A 6,909-nucleotide genomic window follows, 5' to 3' on the forward strand; every position below is an offset into this window, starting at 1 on the left:
TGCCATAATGGAGTTCAGGGTCTATATTTGGATACCCACAGGCCTCTGTAATTTTTAAATTAGTCAGTCAGTGATTCCTCAAAATTATTTCAGTACAGGCCTCACAACTCACCCATGTAAGAGAATTGTGAATTCCAGTCCACAGTGTCATGATCTTTCCAACTTGTCCTTCTATCTGATTAATCAGCACAGGTTCACAAAAATACTGACAAAAGTGGCCATCACATGTTTATGCATGGCAGAGAGAGAGTTGGAACCCAGATGATGCCTCAAATCCTTCTTCACTTACTTATGGAGAGTAGAAGAAAGTACCATAACTCTAAATAGTTTTTTATTGAATAGTAAGATTTTTCTGTCTTGCTTTGCCTTCACAAAGGGTTACCAAATTTCAGCATATTCCCCAGCCACTGCCGTCACTCTTCATTCTGATAATTGTTTTACAGGCAGGAAACCCCACGATTTATCAAATTACTTTTTAATGAACATGTAAGAGCAACTAACAATAAATGAAACTATAGAAGGCAAGAAGGACCCATAATCAGCCATCAACTCAGTCTAGAAGTGCCAATCCTGATGCTAATTTAATTTAAGATTTAAGAAGATTACAGAAACTATTATAATAATTTCAATTTCCACTGCCTCAGCTAGTATTGGACAGATGGCATCATAACCAAAACATTTATCTTGCTCCTTATATGTACTTCCTCCAGTTATTTCCTTTATCATGATATGGTACATCAAAGAAAAAAAATCATGATGTCTGTTAGGATGTAGAAGACTGGTATCAGTTAGGGCTTAAGTATAAATTTCTTTTCTTTCTGAAAACTTAAAAGTGTTCATCATTTTCTCCTGAAGATCCTCATAAGCATGATTTTTATGATGGATTACACAATATATCTGTAAGGGATGGCATATCATAGAACAAATAGTGTGTAGCAAGTCCCTAACTGCATGTTTTGAGTTTTGATTTTTAGACAATTTTTGTGCTTAAGGTAAAAATTTCTGGATTCTCGCCAGAAATGTTTATATTTTCCAGTCAACCCTAGCTCCATCCTGATACCTGTTACAAACATCTCAACTAGGCTGCATGACTTCTTTCTATTTTCAATTTTTATTAATTTTATTAATCTTTATATAAGATTTTTTTCTCTGTGTTCTCTGTGTGCCAATGTTTCTAGACACTCAAGTATTCTGTGACAAACAGACAGGAATTCTATTAGCTGTTCTTTTCACAGTTCAGGAATTTTAGTATGCATACAATTCTTTTTCTTCTCCTTTTACAGACCTGGCCACCTTTGACAAAGAGGAAATATAACCAGCCATTTAAAACATAGTAAGCTGTAGGCTTTAGGTTAGGGTAATGTGCTTCTCTGAATACAGAAAAAAAACATGTTCTAACTGTGCTGTGTTTAGTGGGTACATGAAGGAACCAGAACTAGTCCTGGCTCTGGTGAAGAACACTATGGTCAACAATCTAATATTTGGTACGATAGGTGGCCTGCTGGAATTAAGTAATACAAGATGGAAATAGGCAAAAAAAATCCATTACCAGCATTCAGAAATGTATCTGGAAAAAGAGCAGGACACCTGGCATTTTAGAGGATACAATGGCAGGAATAAAAAGGAAGGTGGGAAAGTAGACTTGTATGAGGAGAAAGGCAGAGATTTATAAAATGGGAGAGCTACAAAGTTTATGTAAGAGAGTCTCTGGTTTCAGTTGCTAGAAAACCATGTCTGCAGCAAGCATTTCCCAAGAGTATGCAACATCAAGCAGTTGGTATGGAAACTGAGATGCATAAAAATATAACTTCAGAACACCACTGAGTCAGAGCAAAGACTCTGTCAGCCCAGTATCCTGCATCTGACAGTGATTAATACCAGTTCCTTAGAGAAAAAGCAGAAGTAAGATGACAGGTACAAAGTGACCTCTGCCTATTATGTACTTTCTGCAGAGTTGCCTGGGAGGAAAGCCTTCTTGAGACAGAGTAAGTTGGCAGTCATGAACAGAGCTGTATCTGATTCCCTTGTTGAATATACTGTGTTCGGCTATCTATAAAACAATTTTATCTTTTCATTTTGAATTGAAAAAAAAATTCAGAATGAAATTTAATGGTGTAAATTTCCTAACCTTATGTATGAAAGTATCAGGAGTCTATCAGGAGTGTATCTCAAAGTATCAGAAGTGTATCTGAAAGTATCAGGGCAACCTCTATGCTTCATGTGTATCCAGGTTTTAGCACATTTCATCATAAGGATCAGACACCCAAAAATCACAGCTCAAGTGGAGGCTTTACAGAGCACTCCCACCCAAAGAAGGGTCCAGACATGTTGTGTCCTTCTCCTCTGGATTTATCTCTGGCTCACATCTTTACCTAAGAGAGTTCAAAATCTGAAGCATAGTCACATTAGCCAATTCCCTCTGCTGTCCCTATGTGACAGATAAAATGGCCAAGTGACAGTATCTCGTGCTGAGCAAAGAGTCAAGTGCTGCATCAAGAAGGATATGAACACATGGTTTTATCTCTTTAACAAGTCATCTCTGCTATAGAGAGAGCTGAAGTGAGTCCAAATGGAAGCATGCAGAGAGATAACAATCTGTTATGATTATACTTTTCCAGGGGAACCTGTCAATTTCACTGGTGAATCTATATATCCAGACACTACACTGCACACGGTACACCTGGAATGAGAACGTCCCAAACCCTTTGCTCTTCACCACCACCATCACAAAGTGCTTGGAAAGACATGGCACCTGGATGAGTTCAGCCCCCCTCCACTGCTGCCAGCAGTGTTGCACTCAGTACAGCTCTGAAGAGTCAGCTTCAACTCTCAGCCACTTCTCTCGGCAAAAAGCAAATTGAAGAGTCATGTAGAATGGAATCATGGTTTTCTGCTAAGTTGCCTTCAATGCTCATCTTTGCATGTCAGCTGGCCACCAAAAGTCAGTGATTATAATATAAAAATAATGTAAATAATTCCAATCAGAATCCAATTCTATCTTTTCTCCCAAATCAAATAGTTTTTTTCTATATTTTCATTCGGTGATTTTAACATGCCAGCATGCTTGACTCTATGTGAGCAAGCTTCATCATCTCCTTCAATCAGTACTTTTGAAACATCATAGCTCACCTCAGATTGTCTAGTGCAATTTCTAGATAGGCTGATTTCCAGTAGCATCAAAAAGGCAATCTGAGCAGCATGTTCCTCTCTTTACTTTTTGATGAATCCCGTGAAAATTTTGTCTTTTTTTTTCCTGCATGGAGCTTGAGGCTGTTAGACCGCTGACTGCTACGCCAACCAGCATGACTTCCAGCAACTCACAGTGAGTCACTTATGGCTGAGTGATTGTTTCAAAGAAAACAGTGCTGTATACTTCTGAGGCCCACGGCATCTCCTGCTCCTCAGTCATGAGACTCAACTCACAGCTATGTGTTGTACACATTTTGCTTTAACTACAATAAGTAATTCCTCTTTCAATGTCTTGAGAATTGAGACTTCCTTAAGGGAAAAAAAAAATTATAGCATAGAATGGTTTGGGTTGAAAGGGACATCACAGATCATCAAATTCCAGCCCCCAGCTGGGACATCACAGATCATCAAATTCCAGCCCCCCACCTTCCACTAGACCTGGTTGCTCCAAGTACCAGTCCAACCTGGCCTTAAACACTGCAAGAGCTGGGGCATCCACAGCTTCTCTGGGCAACCTGTTCCAGTGCACTGCGGCATCCGCAACATCTCTGGGCAACCTCTTCCTGTGCCTTACCACTCTAAACACCCTGAATTTGTTCCTAACATCTAATCTACTCTCTTTGAGTCTGAACTATTTCCCCTTGTCCTGTCACTACAGTTCCTGATGAAGGGTCTAACTCTGGATACCCTGTAGGGCCCCTTCAGACACTGGAAAGTTGCCATGAGGTCTTCACTCAACCTTCTCTTCTCCAGCTGAACAGCCCAAACTTTCTCAGCCTGTCTTTGTAGGGTAGGTGCTCCAGTTCTCTTATCAAATCTGTAGCCTCCTCTGGATGTGCTCCCACAGCTCCATGTATCCTCCTCTGGATGTACTCCAACAGCTCCATGTCATTCTTACACTGGGGCCACCAGAGCTGTGCACAGTGTTCCAGACGGGGTCTCAAGAGAGCAGCAGAGAGGGGCAGAATCCTCCCTCAGCCTGCTGGTCACACTTGTTTGGATGCAGCCCAGGATTCCTCTGGCTTTCTGAGCTGTGAGTGCACACTGCTGGCTCATGTTGAGTTTTTCATCAACCACCACCCCCAAGTCTTTCTTTGCAGGGCTGCTCTCAGTCACTTCTCCACTTACAGTTCTTCTATGAGATCATGTTGTTGTAGAATTCGGTTTTTGTTTTACTGTTACTGATAGCCATTCTATTCCACCTAGAAGATCTGCAAATCTGAAGGTTGTCTTCCTGTCATGAACAAGGAATTCTATGGAATACACAAGTGATCAATACCAACAGCAGTCAGAGCAGACAGAGGTCTTAAAGCTTGATCCTCTGATCATCTGCAAGCCTCATAGACTGCAAATCTCATTTCTCCTTAGAAGTTTGACTTTAACATGTGTTGCACATAATTAAACACTTCTGATTTCAAATACCACAGCATAAAAATCATTAGCCCATGCTAGATTCCCTTTATAGCAACCACCCTCAGATTTGGACAGCATTCTGAAAAGTGGTAAGCTAAACATTTTCAGCTATCTTTACAAATATAGTGAGAGGAATAATAAAATTACATTTACAAGCATGAGAGAATTTCCTTTTCAATAATTCCAGGAAAGGCTATTCTTATGGAAGGGATTATAATACAAATAAGAAATGGTATAGACTTAACCCATTTTCTTTACAGTCTTAAGACTGCAATTTTGTGGTTGTAATCTAATGTCATGCCTTTGCTATTAGTAGATTTTCTCCAGAGTCCAGACAGAAGTAGACACGTTCAGAAAGACCTCAGGAATATCCTGTTTTTCTGGCATAAATTTAAAGTATAATTCTCATTAGATTGCTGCCTCTTTTTTATTTGTGGATTTCTTTTTTCTAGAATTAAATATCTTTTGCCTTCAAAAGAAATGCTGTTGCTTTTGTTTTAAGTGACAGAGAAGTGCTCCTTAGATCCTATTGCCAGAACCAGCATTCTGTCATTTCTATCTCAGTTTATTTTGTGATATGATGATCATCTAACTAGAAATCTGATATTCAAATTCAGCAGAGAGGAAAGGAGTGCACCCTCATGGCCCCTCTGTTCTTCATATCCAAATTCAGCAGCAGGAATCCCCATTTCAATTAGAACAAGACTAAATCATCAGACCATCAGTTTTTGGGCACAGGGATCAAATCTCTCCCCTTAGTCAGAAAGGTGCCAAACACAAAAGCTGTGACAGGTAAATACTAAACATTAATAGGAGAGAGGAAACCACATACAAGTGTTGTGGGGTTCATCTGGTATATTTTATATACCAATGTATTTCCATGGGTATAAGACTGTCTCCAAAAGAACCCAAAATGAGAAGGTGGCACAATGTCAGAAGCCGACTGGAAGGTTATCCTGTTTCATGAAAGTATGAAGGATCCCAGACAGCCCCCATGTATGGAGTACATTGGCTTTTCCTGATCATTTCCAAGGGCCAGCCACTTTCCCTCCCAACCCATCCCCCTGCTGCATGGAACTAAAGGGATGTCCTTTTCTCTTCCCCTCTCTGCCCCCTCAGTTTGTCCTCTCTGGAACAATGGAAAAGGAGCCAGACTGTAACAAAACCTTCACCTCATAGATATGCAGCCCAACCTCCCTCAAACTCTCAAGCATATTTTCAAATGAGGTAGGAGAGCAGAGTGTCTTTTAATGCCAGGCAGAATTCTGCCCCTTGCTGATGTATTTCTGGGTAGGATGTTTTGTTGGGTTTTTTTCTTCTTTCCAAGCCAGTAGCAGATGGCTCACCAGTCTGATTTCATCTGGCAATTTCCCTGCTCCTGTATTGCCTTCCTGAACCACTCCACAGCCACAGCATGGGGCAGTTTCAGAGCCTTCTGGTGCAAAATTGTCACATCTATTCAGAAACATAAAGTAAGATACTGACAACAGCAAGTTATTTTAAGTTTTGGGCTTATTTCTTTCCAGGGTTTCCCTCTACATTCAATTCCTTCCTAAGCTGTGAACCATTCAAACTACACTTTTATATAGCTGAAAGCAGATTTGATTAATATGATTTCTTTGTGAAAACCTGAGAAGATTAAGAAGCAGTGATGTAGAGAACATATGCCCTTTCTCAACATGACATTCTCTAACATTATACAGGGGTCTGCAGATCCTTACAGTCATTATATTGTTCCCACTATTGGTATCTAAATAGAGAAAATCCTATCATCAGGAAAGAATTTCACTTTTTTTTGTATTATAGTTTCAATCTCATGTGCAGGTCAACAAATCTGCAGCTGTGTATCGATTTCATTCTGTAACTAGGCAGGAAAGGCCACATTTCAAGGGAGCATTTGCAGATTGTTTTTTCCTTTGTATTACAGGTCTTTTTGTGATGGTCCCTTAGAAAAAAATTAAGATTGGCCAGATGACTTCTATGCTCAGTGAAGCAAAATGCCAAATAAATATGTTTACAGGCACACCAGTTTACTGTTTTTTCTCTATGTATCCCAGAGTGTTACTAACCATAGAAATACTTTCCAAAATCAGTGGGGGGGAAAAAATCTGTCTGGTATTGATTGAATATGGTTTCTCATCTGTCTCATGACCTTTTCCATCATATATAATTAGAAATGGAAAGGTCTTAGCTGCGTGCTTGCAGTACTCTCTGGAATACAGATAGAAGGTTTGGTTCAGTACTGAGATACAATGACAGCAATCCATGGATTCTAGGATTTGGCAATACCTGTAGTTGTTCCTCACA

This window comes from Molothrus ater, chromosome 1, assembly GCF_012460135.2.
Source record: "Molothrus ater isolate BHLD 08-10-18 breed brown headed cowbird chromosome 1, BPBGC_Mater_1.1, whole genome shotgun sequence".
Classification (NCBI taxonomy): Eukaryota; Metazoa; Chordata; class Aves; order Passeriformes; family Icteridae; genus Molothrus; species Molothrus ater.